Source organism: Condylura cristata, unplaced genomic scaffold (assembly GCF_000260355.1).
Source record: "Condylura cristata isolate star-nosed mole 26May11 unplaced genomic scaffold, ConCri1.0 scaffold00038, whole genome shotgun sequence".
In the NCBI taxonomy this organism is placed as follows: domain Eukaryota; kingdom Metazoa; phylum Chordata; class Mammalia; order Eulipotyphla; family Talpidae; genus Condylura; species Condylura cristata.
Genome location: NW_004567139.1, coordinates 3,862,490 through 3,877,426, shown reverse-complemented (window position 1 = coordinate 3,877,426; position 14,937 = coordinate 3,862,490). Strand labels below are relative to the sequence as shown.

Below are 14,937 nucleotides of genomic sequence, written 5' to 3'. Positions count from 1 at the left end.
CCATGTGGTCACCTCCGGGGCAGGTGGGAATCGAACTCATGTGGAAGTGGCTTTAGCTTCTCAGTGCTGTGCTTTAATCTGCTGCGCCACCAGGGAGGGCCCTCGATATTCTTTTTTAAAGGTTGATTTGTTTATGCACACAAGAGCTGGGGTGCAGGCCAGAGGTGTGGGGGCAAGAGGATTCACCAGAGACAGAGATGGTAGCAGAGCAGGTGGATCTACTGAGATACACTGCTGAGGGGAGCAACGGGGAGACAGGAGAGGTCTGCTGCGCCAGATGGGTCACTCCCTGTCCAGGGATCGAGTTATTGCTGTAATGGCGGCCAGTAGCTCTTGCATCCCCGGGTAGGCCCCCAGGGCTTGGTGTGTTTAATACTCCCTGAGATATACAACTTTCAGTGTGCTGAATATTTCAAAGATCATTGTCATTGAAAGACCAGTGGAGATGAAGTCCATGCCCTTGCCTTCCCCTCTTCTTTGTCCCAGAGCCCAAGTGAGCAGAGAGCCAGCTGGGGTGGTGGGTTTATGCCTCCACACACCCACTGGCACCTGCACATTCCTCAGCCACTGGCTGCCAAGCAGTTGGCCCAGTTTCAAGAAGTGGAGAACTCAGGCGTGTGACACCTTGCTGCCCAAAGCAACTTGGAAAAATCCACTCTAGCTTTGCCATCCTGCAACTCAAACAGCCAAGAGGCAGAAAAGAATCCTGAGAAATCCTTCTCCTGTCTTCTACCGCATGGTCCAACGCAGGGAAGTCAGGAAGGAAGAGCTGTGTCTGCCTTCAGTCCGTTCCCCTCTCCTGTTTTGCACGCACTGAATTTACCTCCTTCCTCCTTGTGCTTTCCAAGTCCCACAGTTAGATCAAGGGGAGGAGGCAGAAACAAGTGGGGGGCTGATGTCAGGAAATAATGAGAAGGCCCAGAAAAGCAGAGTCTCTCTTTGGCAGGCTGTGGCCTGGATTATGGACTCCCCAGCAGAACTTGCTTCTGATGGACGAAACCTCATGCCTCTTCAGGGTAACTGAAGGATTCAGGGATCAGCGACCCTGAGTCCAGCCAATCTGAGCTGGCAAGGATCCTAGACAGGGCTTCCTCGGCCGGTTGGGTTTCACAGAGCGCAGAACAGGAAGCGCTCAGCCCAGACACTTAGTCTCCAGTAGGTGCCCCCATAGGTTCCGTTAGAACCTCACACGGGGAAGCCAGTGACTTCGTGTTCAGTTGTTCAGAAGCCCTTACCTAGGCTCCTATTTTGGTGAGCAGAAATGTATTTGAAGACAGACTTGGATGTGAGTATTAGCTCTGCCATGGGGGAGCACCGAGGTGGCCTTGAATAGTGCCTTAAGGAGGATATGAGATATGCAGAGACTACCCACTGCACACCTCGGTATTAGGGCTCTCGAGAGAAACAGCGCCAGTAGGACATATACATGGGCGGGTGTGTGTGCACTATATAGCTAGAGACACTGTTACAGTCATAGATAGTTACAGTTTTATATGTAGTTATAGACATACCTATATCCACATATACACAGCTATATTAAGAAAGAGATCGATGGGTTGATTTATTTTAACAATTTGGCTTATGCTCTTACAAAGGCTTGGCAAGTCCAAAATCTAATGGGGGAAGAAGGCAGATTGGACACTCAAGAAAAAGTTGAAGTTCAAGTCCAAGTTCCGGTAAACTGGAAGAGTGTAGGGGGTAGAATTTCATCTCGCTCCAGATTGCTCAGCCTTTGGTTCTGCTCAGCCATCAACTGATTGGGTGAGGCCCACCCACACGCTGGAGGGCAGTCTGCTGTATTCAGTCACCCGTGTGAATATTTGCTCACCCCAAAACAACCTCACAGAAACATCCACAAGAATGTTTGACCAAACCTCGTCAGCAGAGCCCAGCCAAATTCATACATAAAATTAACCAACAACCGCATTAGAGAACCTATAAGCAGAGTCCTGGTTCTTGAACCACTGGTCCCTATTTCTCCCGTCATTGTTAGCCTTTTTTTCAGTCCTGGGCCCTTTGGTTATTGACAGACTCTGCTACTGCTATGAGGACCATCTCCCAGTCTTGCTCAAGGAACCTTCACCATGTGTCTCCCACTGCTCTCTGCTGCTCTCTCAACAATCCTTGTCCCGCATGGGTACCTTTTCCTCCTGGTTCTGCTGGCTAGGCCCTCAGCATTTACTCACACCTGAGGCCTTGTTCACGTAAAGCAGCCCTCTTCCCTCCATGTCATTTATCCCATGCAAAGGAAATGATATGCATACAAATAAGAGGAGCCATGAACAAGAAATTGCCAGGATTTCTTGCAGTGGGAGACACATGGTGAAGGTTCCTTGAGCAAGACTGGGAGATGGTCCTCATAGCAGTAGCAGAGTCTGTCAATAACCAAAGGGCCCAGGACTAAAAAAAAGGCTAACAGGATTGATTGTCATGTCTTCTTTAAAAAAATAATAATAATGATGTCTTGACAATCACTCATTTCTCAGTTCCATTTCTCTGTTATTGGGCTTCCTGGTCTTTGTTATTGAAAAAAAAAAAAAAAGAACAAATGACATCCTCTTCTGCTTTTCTTTTCCCCTGCTCACCACTAAGCCCCCTCCACCCCAGCGGCCTTTGGCCAAGTTAGTGGAACTTATTTTGCAAATCTTCTCAGGCTTATATTTTTCTTTAACAGATGTGGAGTGAATGGAAATTTATTCTAGGCCATCAGTGGCTCTCTGACCAACTGACAGGGAAAAAGAGGATTTGAGCAGAGAAAAAATATTATTCTCAAAACCTGCAAAGATTTGTGTGTGCAGATTAATCTGTCTCTAAGAGATACTGTGAGGGGCATATTTATAATTATGGAATTGGAGGAGGATCGTTTCTTGAATGCACAATTACACAGAGAACCATCCTAGTGGCTGGGAGGTCACTTAAGGATGAAGAAAGCGTAAGCTACACCAGCACACGCTGAAGCTTGAGAAAATTTAGAAAACACCTAAGACTACCTGCTGAGGGTAGCTGAACTAGTCCAAAGAGTCAGGCCACCGTCTGGAAAGATGCCCTGAAAGAGACATCCACAGCGCCTCATCATCTTCTGAAGACATCTAATGCCTGCCCAAGGTGAAATCCTCAGACCAAGTCCCTTCTGGACTCTTGATGATTTCCCGAAGCACTGCAGACCATACACTGTCTCTTCCTTCGCCTAACTCGTGAGGAAATGCGCCGCATGCTCTCCAGGTGGGCGCAGATGTCACCACAGTAAACTGGCCCAGGTTTATCTTGCTGTAGATTAGCTGTTCCTGCCTGGAATGTCTTGTTTTTCTTGTTGCAGTGAACACACTTGAGGGTGGTCTCCACAACATACCTCTCTGTGTCCTTCAAAGAACACAGCTCAGTGACTGAGAGGATCACTCAACAAATGCGAGCTGACTCATTAGGAAGTGTCAGACTCCACCCACACATCACCAGGAAGCAGCCAGAGAACGTCCTCCCGTCACTTGGCGAAGGTGGGAACACCACAGTCGTGTGGGAGAGGCTGGCAGTGACTGAGGTTTGTTCTGTGCTGTTGCGTCTTAGCTCACTCATACTTGGCACTTATGTTTGAACCATTTCACGCTTAGTAACAAATCCATGAAATCAGCACTTTTGTTAACACGTGTTACAGATGAGGACACTGAGGCACAGTGCTCCCGGCTCTATAGCCCAACATGATAGAGCCAGTTTTTCCTCCCAAGCTAACGGGTTGTATGGCCAGCACTCTTAACCTCTGTTTAAATACTGTTTTTAAAACCCTAAAAAGCAGATAACAATATCTAAGTCCACTCAGGAACTCCTCAAGAACTGTTCCCTGTGCCTGTTCCATAGAAACATCCAGATGCACGTGGCTCTTTATTGTATACACAATAGTCTAAACACCTCTATTTACCATTTGTAGCCTTTCAAGATTTTTCCCTACTTCGTCTACAACCTGCTCTGTGCTGCCCAAGAATGATCCTCATTCTCTTTCCTTCCTCATAAGAAGTTATCCCTGTCTTCCATGGACAGAGTATTAGTAATAATGTCATCCCTAATGACTTGCTTCGCTGCGTTGGTGAGAAGACATGAGGGCCAGGCTGGCGGACAGGTTGACCACACACCACTCCCCATCTCCTGTTCCAGCTGAAAAGAAACACCCCCGCTGTGTCGGTGGGTGAGGCGTGCACATCAGAAGGAAACACAAGTGGAAAACCACAGTTTCCCATTCATATGTAATACTAGAAAAAATACGAGATTATTATGAAAATGACTGAATCCACTCCAATTGAATAAGTCATCCCATTCGGTACTTTATTATGAGTAACAGATTACTGATGACACATTTCACAACTAATTGGACCCACCAGAGTGTGTTAGCAGCAAGGCTGAAAACCACTACACTGTGGCCTGAAAGGCTCTGGGACAGAGACTGTCTTCTGGCGCTCCAATCCAAGAAGGAGGCAAAAAACTGTGGGTGGTGTTGAACTGGCTGTCACATCGAGGCCTAACCGTTTCATCCACCAGCTCCCAGAGAGCACCAAGAGTTTGGGCAGTGGTGAAGAGCCTGCCCCTGTCCCCTCAGGCATGAAGTCCTGCAGACAGACACTCCAGGGAACGGAAAGTGGAGAAAAGGCCCATCCCCAGCCTTCAGAGCGGGTGTATAAGAGACAAGAGCAACACATATGTAATCAGCACAGAGGAGAAAAATACAGTAATTCCAAGAGTGCGTTCAGGGGAGAATGAGTGAGTAAGGGGGTGGGGCAAGGACCGCAGGATCACTGGTGAGAGGAGACACTGCTCACTGTGTCTGCGCACCTAGTCATTAGGGCCCAGGGAAGAAAAGCCCAGAAGCCATCTGGGGTGGATGTGGGGTGCACATTCTCTACTGGAGAGACAGGCAGGGGCCAGCAGACTTCAGATTTGGGTTTCTTTTGTTGTTGTTGTTAAAATTTACTTATTTACGCATACAAGAACTGGGGTGCAGGCCAGAGGTGTGGGGGTGAGAGGATTCGCCAGAGACAGAGTGGAGAGCTCAACAGGCAGATCGACAAAGTACACTGCTGAGGGGAGCAGTGGGGAGACAGGAGAGGTCTGCCGCGCCATGTGGGTCACCTCCCTGGCCGGGGATCCAACTTGTGCCGCGGTGACTGCAGACAGCTTCGTAGTGCTGGGCTTTATCCCCTGCGCCACTAGGGAGGGCCCTGCACTTGGATTTCTTAAAGCTGGTTTTTGAGTATGGAGCTCCCTGTGTCAGCCCAGTTCATGGGCAGCAGTGACCTCTCCTCCGTAGAACACAACTCAGTGTCTTTCTCTATGGTTCTTTCCAGAACATTCCCAGGGGTGGTGCCTACTGTTCTGGGAAAGGAGGAGATCTCCACATTCGGTAGCTGTAGGGCACTGGCCCGCTCTGGCACTTTGCCACCACCAGTTTTGATGGAGACATTTTGGGGTGGAACGTGGAGCAGGCTGGAAGGGCATGTTCTCCCGAGGGCGAGATGCTGAACCAGCGGAGGCTGGGCAGACCCCTGCTGGCTTCCCTCCTATGTACATTAACAGTGGTGACCGCAGATACTAGGGGGAGGGGAGGACCCTTTCTTTTCTGCGAAGAGGCTGTCTTGTCCATGATCATCTATAGTCACTGTTTTATATAATTTTGGGGAATGTCATTTTATATGAGAGATTCTTATTAGCTTCTTGCTGCACGATCATCTTAATGCATGGAGTAAGTCAGCAGATTTCCCCTGTTACGTGTGACGAGCCCCAGAATTCTCAAGTGATACTACTTGGCGATGTTTCAGCGTGGCCCCAAATCTGGCAAACCTGTCCTTAAAGAATTAACCCATTCTGCTGTGAAGCTTTGCCACCAGCCAATTTCCTATCAGACTAGCAGGAAAATAAGGCCTGTGTAGTAACCCCTAAGGATTTAGGGTTGCTTTCGTAAAAACAAAGCATTGCCTTTACATTTTCACCTAGGCATTTACTTAAAATTCCTATTTTCAATATTGGGCATGTTTTTTTTTTTTTTAAGATTTATTTATTTGTGCATACAGAACTGGGGTACAGGCCAGAGGCTCAGGGGCGGTGAGAGGCTTCACCAGAGACAGAGTGGGGAGCAGAACAGGCCGAATGTCGAAGTACCATGCTGAGGGGAGCAGCAGGCGGGCCAGGAGAGGTCTGCCACGCCATGTGGTCACCTCCGGGGCAGGCGGGAATCGAACTCATGCAGAAGCGGCTTTAGATTCTCAGTGCTGTGCTTTAACCCGCTGCGCCATCAGGGAGGGCCCGGGCATGTTTATTTTTATGAACATCTGTGTGATAGACTGAATGCCTGTGTTCCCATCGACCCCAAAATTCCTATGTAAAATCCCAGCACCCAGTAGGATGTATTAAGAGACGGAGCCATGGGGAGGAAGGCATTCATGAAGGGGTCCGTGACCTTATAAAAGACGATGCGGGAAGTGCACTAGTTCCCTCCATCCTGTGAGATCAAAGCAGAAACACAGTCACTTATGAACAAAGAAGCAGACTCTCATCAGACACCTAATGGGCCAGCGTCTTGACCTAGGACGACGCAGCCTCCAGACCTGTGAGAAATGAAGGAAAAATGTCGTTATTCATCAGCCACCCCGTTCATGGTATTGGCCATAGCAACCCAGATAGGCTGAGGTAGTCAGTCTTTGCCGCCACACGTCTGTTACATTGGCTCAGAAACAATGAGGTAACTTGACATTATCCCCAATGTTTAGGGAGACTGGGGCTCCCAGCCTCGTCCCTCCACTAAGAAGCTCTGCAGTGGGACAAGCATGAGTCTCCTGTCTCTCTCACTCCAACCTCTCCCACTTCAGGAATGGAAATAACTGTAATTCCTCACACAGAATTGTTGATGGGGCCGAATAGGAAAATGCCCATGAATCTCTTTTGTAAAGGAAAAGGCCTACGATGCTAATTACAGCACTCATGCTGGTATTTTTACCCTCGCTGTGATCATGGTGAGGACTGGGCAGATTCAAGGGGGTCATTAAATTCCAAATCTCAGCATCAGCAGAATCCCCCTCCTCCCATGGGAAGGTCATAAGGTGCGTTGGATTCTGGGGTGTAAACGAAGACGCTCAGACCACCTCTGTGGCTATCACTGTGGGCTTGAATGCAGAAGGCGCTGGGGAGCCCGGCCTGGGGCACACATACCTGATGGTGGACACGTGGAGTATGGTGTGGGCATGCGTGAGTGAGCGCACCTGGGCCTGGAAGATGAGGCTGGAAGGGGGCATGGCTGGGACCGAGAACAGCTACAGTGGTTAGTTACGAGACGGCCAGCGACTACAGAGAGGCAGGACTGTGAGATGACACCAGAGAGAGCCCAGAGGAAAGCACACCGATTCACTGGGGGCTGGGGGACCTAGCCCCCCAATGCCTCTCCTCCCCAGCCTTGCCAGCCTGCGGGCTTGCCTCGCAGCAATTGGCTTAGAAAGAGCAGGAAAGCCTGAAAAGGCCACTGAGGGCTCCGGACGCTCCTTTCTCTGTCTTCCCAGATCCATAAGGACCTGCCCTGTGCTGGTGGCCCTGCAGGCTCTTTCGACTTGACCCTCAGAAACGTACAGCCTTCAGATGGAAGAGGCCCCGGAACTTCCTTGGAGACAGTATGGGGGACTGGTGGTTCTACGTCTGAGTAGTCCCTCTGTGTCCAAGGAGCTGACCTTTTCTTAATTCTCTCTTAAAGACCACGGGTGAGTTTTAACCCACTTCGGACCCATGTAGCAGGCTGTGTGTGCACATCTGTATTTGTGGGTGCCATCTAATGCCAGGACAACCAAGGGCAGATACCCTTTTCAGGGCCCTCCCTGGTGGCGGAGTAGGTTAAAGCACTGTGCTAAGAGGCTAAAACCACTTCAGCACCAGTTCGATCCCCACCCTGGAGGTGACCCACATGGCGCAGCAAACCCCTCCTGACCCGCCCGATGCTCCCCTCAGCAGTCAGCCTGTTCTGCTCCCCACTCTGTCTCTGGTGAATCCTCTCACAGTCCCTGCACCTCTAGCCTGTATCCAAGTTCTACATGCATAAATAAATAATCTTAAAAAAATAAAATTAAAATTAAAATAGCTTTTCTCCCTCCACCCCCCACCTTACCCCACTCCCGTTCTAGAAAGGAGCAGCATGAGAAAGTCTTGCAGGCACTTGTAGTACTTACACATCAGCGCAAACATTCTCAGCACCGAGATAGTTACCGAAGTTGTTAGGTGCTTTTTCTCTTCCCCAAAGTTGTTTGCATCTGCAGTCCCCCGGAGCTCCATCTCACCGAGGATGCTCCAATTTGAACAATGACATCCTTCACCTCTTTGGAGATCCAAGCAAAACCTTGGTTATTTTTTAAACTGTTTCCTTTTGAAGGGCTTTTAGGACATGCTCTTGTAAAAAGAATCATTTGGGTATGATCACCAGAATGCACCACAGAAATTGTGCTCTGCTGAGCTTTTTCTTCCTCAGATAAGCTCTTTGTGGCTCCACATTTTCATTCTGTACTTGATGGATGGTTCGAATCCAGTCGTCTTTAACAGTAAGGGCACAATTTGTCTTTTGTGACTACAAATGTCACTTCATTCATGCTTCAGTCCTCCTATGTTGGCATTGAAACTCTCCCATGTCAGTGGAAACTGTCAGGAAACTTTTGAAGGAGAAATTCAAGAAAAACAGTTCTTTTCACTTGTTCCATTGCATAATGAAACTTCTACTTTGGACTGAACGCATGATGCCTGGCTCAGTTGGTCCTCAACATGTTTTCATTGAATGACTAAATGAGAATGTCTAAGCATCTAGTAGGGTAAAGAAATTAATGCGTTTTCAAGAACTGGGTTGAGTCTTCTCTAAGTTAATGAAGTTACTGTAGAGTAACTTCAATGAGAGCTCATAATTTTTTGAAAGTGTGACACTCCCAGCACCTGGGATTATTTGGAAACCTCGTTTGGAGCTCATTTGATACCTGTTTTCATGAAGAGTAGTATTTAATGAACCTACTGATCAACTGACACAGCTATTTTTAAGTAGAAGAGAAATGTGCTATTTTAGTTTGTCTGTTGTTTTCTCTCTTTTTGTTAAACAAAGAGTCTGAGGGGAAACATCAGCTTTTCTCCAGGTACATAATTCTACCTTCTGGGTTAGTATTTCAGTGAAGTTGTAACCATGTCTAACTCTCATGGAATTCATCGGCAACATTCTTCCAGAAGCATCATAATGTCCACATTCCAAAGAAGCTTACCTGTCCCGAGTCAGGGTCTAGGATGCCAGAGAAAAGATGGCGAGGAATCCCCATGAATCCTGGGATTTTGTATAGAGGCAAAGGCTGAGAAGTAGGAAATAAAGCGTGACATTCTGTCAACACCGTCAAACCCGATCACCATCCTAAAAATGTCCCATTTCACTAACTGGAAGTTTTCGTAAGTAAACAAAGGCTTGATGTCCTATGACGATGTGAGGTAACCAGCGTCCCTCTCCCCCCTTGTGTCATGGGGACAAGCGGCTGGGTGTTAGCTACATGATGTCTCTTAGGTAGATGGTCTGACTCCCTGGGTCAGGAAATATTTTTAAAAAATGAACATCCTTGGGATAGAGCAGAGGGAATGAGTCTATTTTTCTTTCTGTATTCATTTCCTTGAATTCATTTCCTGTAATTCATTTCCTTCAGTAAGCATAAGCAATGGTTGTTTAGGTAAAATCCATTCACCAACCTCACTGTGACTCAGGGGCTCAAAGCAAAGGTCCCGTGTAAAGGATCTGTCTGAGCTGTCAAGGAGAAGCCTCCGAATCTCATAGGACACTGGGGTAGCTGTAAATGAAGTTTGTTCTCATTTCTTTCTCTCACACCAGAGAGCAAGTTCCTCCTGGTGGGAGCAGAAAGTAAAAGTTGCCAATTAAGAGTAACTTACCCAGTTCCTGTTTGTAGCATTTCACTTGGAGATCAATTCAGCCTCATTTGGGTAAATTATCCATGGACTCAAAGGCTGTTTCTTCTTTGCAAGGGGTCACTCCCCCACTGAGTTCAGAGGGAAGCAGGCATGTCTGCCTGGCTGCGCCCCTGCGCCACCAGTTCTGGACTGCCTTTTCCCTAAATGTGCTGGGCTGATGTTTACTCAGATGGCTGATGGCACTGGCCTTCGTGGGCATCCTGCTGGCATTGGCTGCGAAAGCCTAAGGTCGCTGTGCTCTGTGGCCTCATTCCCTTGCCTGAACACAGGTCTGTGCCAGGACACAGCGCTCCCAACACTTTGGTGTCCTTTTGCCAGAGCACACAGGACCCCTGGCTGGGAGGACCCCTCTCCCCTGGGTGTTCCTGAGCATCCAAACCAACCATGGTAGACACGGTAGGGAGGCCAGGGGGAGCCAAGACCTGCTGACTCCATCCAATAGTTTGGGTTCCGGTGAGGATTTTAATGCCTCATCACCCACTGCCCCAATTCTGCTGAAGCCTGGAGGGGGTGGGGGTGGGGTTTCCTGGTGAAGAGGCAGTCACTTCTTGGTGACCAAATTGCAGTTTTACCCTCTCAGAATCACTTTCTCATCTCCTGTGGCAACACCACTTCCTCTTCCTGTCTACTGCGAATTTCCCATGCATCACTTCCTCTGCCAGCTTCCATGATGGCTTTGACCCTACTGAATCTACCTGGGCTCTTTATCTATAAGGGGAACTGCTAGGAATTTAGAGCACTCGTTTCTTTCTGCACAAAACCTGACTTGTGCCTTGCTTTGTATTTTAAATGCTGTTTGAGACTAAGACCTTAAAATGGACTCTGATTTGTTATGTTTTTATTTTTTATTTTTGCCTTAACAATCCTAATTTTCTCCAAGTCACTGCAAGCTACACTGATGACTTACTACTTACTGATGACTTACTGTACGTAGGATAAATCAAAGTGGATTTGCAAAGGTCAGGGAGAGCCAAGGGGAGCTGCAGGATACAGTGCACTGTCCCAGGGCTGGGGACAGAATCAGCATGATGTCCTCTCCTTCAAGACCTGATGATGGGGAGCAGAAGTTACCATAGATGTGGAGAGAGCCAGAGCCCTTCAGTTAGGATCTTTGCGGTTCAATTCAGCCCCTTCAAGAACTCTGAGTGGGCCAGAGGAACACATACCAACATCATTATCCTTCCTTCTTTGACCTCCTCCCGGGGCTGCCTTTTGGACAAAGGGAACTGAGCACCAAAATTGAAGAAGCCTATTTATATAATTCTGAACCATCAGCTCCCGAACGGAGAAGAGCAGAGGATGCATATGACAGGAAGCATAAGCCCAGACCAATGGCCCTTACCTGAAAGGAGACAGGAGAGCAGTTCAAGGACAAGGGTGGAGGAAAAAGAAAATTGGTACTTTTCAAAAGATGTTCTATCCCTGTAACATGTGTCCATCTGCCCCTTGGTGAGTGACTCTGTAGACCTGTATTTCACTCATTTGCAAAGTGACCCGGTGGTAACAGCAACTGCAAGTCCTCAGTTCTTTCTAAATGCCAAGCACTATTTGTCGATGGTATTTAATCCTCCGAAGACCATTCTAGGGTGCACATTATCATCGCCATTTCACAGATGGGGAGACCAAGACTAAGACTTCAAGAATTTGTCCAAGATCATTTGAGCTAATCGAGTGTCCATATAAGCCCACACTCTTAGGGGACTGGGGAAGGACACTGGAGGACTGGACAATACACATCCTGTCTCAGCCTCCGCTGCTTGGAAGTCACGTGATCGTCCCGTTCAGGACTGCGGGAAGGGGTGCACGTGGCCAGATGTACTTTTGCAAGCTCAGCTTGTAATCCACACTGCATAAGAAAGATCCCCACCTTTTAATTTAATTGCTCAATTGACATATTGCCATTCAGTCTAAAAAAATGGATAAGTGAAACACACCAGAAGCTTCCAGTTTGTGACCTTCACAAGCCTGTAGCAGAGAAAAGTTACCCCATACCCCTCTGCCTTATCAATAAATTCTACTGGCATACAAACCAAGAATGTTGCTTCCTGCAAACCACAGCCATTGTGTTAGTAAGTTTGATGGTAATGACATGAAAGTCTGCTTGGGGTTACCAGAACAAAGTATCACGCTAGCACTTGCCATGGGTCATACCACTTGACCTCACTACCACCCTGCAATCGACATGTGTGTCATTGTGCACAACTGGCAGTGAAAACACTGACTCAAAGATATTAAGTCACAATCCTGAAGATACAAAACAAGACAGCTGAGCTCAGGACTCAACTCAGGCCTCTGTGATTCCAAAACTGCCAGCTTTCACAGCCTGAAGCAGATAACTTTGCCCACACAATAGAGATTTGAGCCACACAGCCCAGGAAACCACTGGGCCAGGCTCTCCTTCCAAGTCAGAACCAGAGACAAGCTCGATAATGCGTTTCACATCGCTGCCTGCTTCCCACCCATCCAAATATTGTGTTTCCGAAAAGAACCACAGACAACTTTAGAACATCAAATAGAAAACAAGATAAGCAAAACAAAGCATAGGAAGGAGTGTCCAGGGAAGTGGGCAGGTGGGAAAACAATCTGCTGAAAATTAATAGGAAGGCAGACATCCGACTGTAAAACAGTTGAGAGGCACTTTCCAAAGCTCTTTCACATTTGATTTAAGGGAAAATGTCGTTTTTCAAGAGTAGCTTTAGCAACGAGTTCCGTTGCTGGGACTCAAAGAACGACATCGAATAGCAGATGCCAATGTACCTGCAAAGCCTTCCTCTCTCCCGAATGTGATTCTCGCCCTCCTTTCTAGACATTTCCATCATCCCACTCACATCCCTCTGTTGTTCCTGCACCCACAACCACCTCGCATTCTTTGCAGAGAAGTTGCAAAGGAAAAAGCCCATGATCATACAGAAAACCCATATGCCCGTCATGCTCTTGAGCTATCGCCAATCCTTGAGTCATTGCTCATTTCCCAAACTGAGTTGTCTCAACCCCCCTTGCACGTTCTTCCAACTGTTTCTATCAATACTCCTAAAGTTTTAGCAAAATAAGATATTAAAGCATGTCCTTTCAGGAGACTTGATTGCCAAGAGACAGCTTGGTTTCTTCCTGGAGCTTAGGAACAGGTCTCGCCCATGAATATGCTCAACGCCATTTCTGCTTCCCACCTTCCAGAAAAGCTGTCCTTCCTTCCCTGGCTTGCCTGTGTCTGTACGTAGCGCCAGCACCCACACTGTTACTCAGGCCACTCCAGCTCTCCTTTCCCCTGATGCCCCCTCACCAGCGCCTCATGAGTCCTGTCAGGTCTACCCACAGAGTGCCCCACCCTGCTCCGTGTTCGTGGGTCTACCCTGCACATCACCCAGCTTGCTTCCCCTCCCCTCTCCAGTCTGTCCTCCAGCCTGATCCTCATGGAACATAGAGCATGGCCCTTCTTCCCATCACTTCTAGAATGAAATGTCAAGTCCTCAACATGTCCATGAGGTCCTGCTGGCCTGGCCCCGGCCTTTTGCTCCATCTTCAGCTGAGGTCACTTGTCTGTTCTACTAACCACACTAGTTTGTTTTCTCTTCCTTGGAGAGTCCAAGCCCTTGACTGTCTCAAAGCCTTTGCATTTATTTTCTCTGCCCAGAAATCCATCCTTTTAGTTTCTATTTGAATGATAATTCTAATCTCTGGTCTAATCTTCTGGTCCCATTTTCTAATTCTTTTGCCCAAAGAGCCTTCTCTGATCACCTCGTACAAAAGAGCATTCCTGACAGTTTCTCTCTCTCTCTCTCTCTCTCTCCACACACACACACTCCTAAGGCCCCCCCAACCCCTTTCTGTCACCAAGCACAAAAATACAGTTGCTTTACTTCCACACGTACTGTCCTGCTGCACCCCTAACACATAACACAGAGCCTGGGACATAAGAAAGAACAATAAAAATCAGTGGTCCACGACATCAGACCCAAGCTCCAATAAAGCTCACCCATCAGTTTCAATGCGGAAAAGGAAATGTCACTGCCTGGTGTGTGAAATCAAACAGCCAGTTCAACTTATAAAAATGTGCTTTCAGTTACGATCACAGAAGATATTCTCTAACTGATTATGCTGAGCTGGGGAGAGAGATGCAAAGATAAACACATTTAACTGGAAACAGATGGAAATCTGGTCAGCTCCCTGCGGGTTCCTTGACTTGAGGCCTTTGAAAAGGAATGCTCTTCTGGTCAGTGTTTTATGGGTACAAGTTAAGTGCCAGGATGTGCTGGGTATCCGGTTCCCCAGTGGTCACTTGATGGCCTGCTTTGTTTTGAGAAGGCCTGGCTGAATTGGTCCCGTGGGCCGTGGTCATTTGCATCTCTCTGGTCTGGATGAAACAATCTCAGTCCTTGAGTAGGGCTCTGTGGAAATCTATCATACATGTGTCCAGTGTAGATTTTCTTCATGGGCCAACACATGCTAGAGGTGGTCAGCGCCACGGCCCCACCACCAGCTCAGCTGCCTCACACAAAACCAGAGAATTCTCCTAAGTGAACGGAGGCTCTAGAAACCACAACTTCGGAAACCAAGTTGGAAGTCATAAAAGAAAATGATGCTGTTTTTTGTTTGTTTGTTTGTTTGTTTTTTTAATTTGGGATGGTGCAAAGAAAACTGCAGGTTCCCATCCAATATCAGGGAAGGTCGTTCACAGCTGCTGTTCATCTAAGGCTCCCTGCCGGGCCAACGTTATTTTGATGTTGTTGACCACTTTCTTGGGATTGGCTCTCGAATCTGGTTGGCCCATTCAATTTCCTTGGGTTTCAGGACAAAAATTCAACCCAACAGAGATGTTGCCACTTCGTGTATCTGTAGTTCTGTGAACCACAAAAAAGTCACACACTGCTCCCTGAGCCCTTAGACAGCAGAACATCCAACAAAGCACAGACGCAGCGCTCAGCAGCACAGAAGCACCTCACTTCCTGCTCCTGTCTGACTCTGGTCATCGAGGGAGCTGAC

The 14,937-nt window shown here is 47.8% G+C and overlaps 1 protein-coding gene across 1 annotated transcript in view; it reads left to right on the top strand.

Moving 5' to 3' along the window:
* The window catches only part of LOC105854408, a 108,435-nt gene that overhangs the window by 20,373 nt on the left and 73,125 nt on the right, over positions 1-14,937 (top strand). The gene's annotated exons all lie outside the window — the stretch shown is intronic.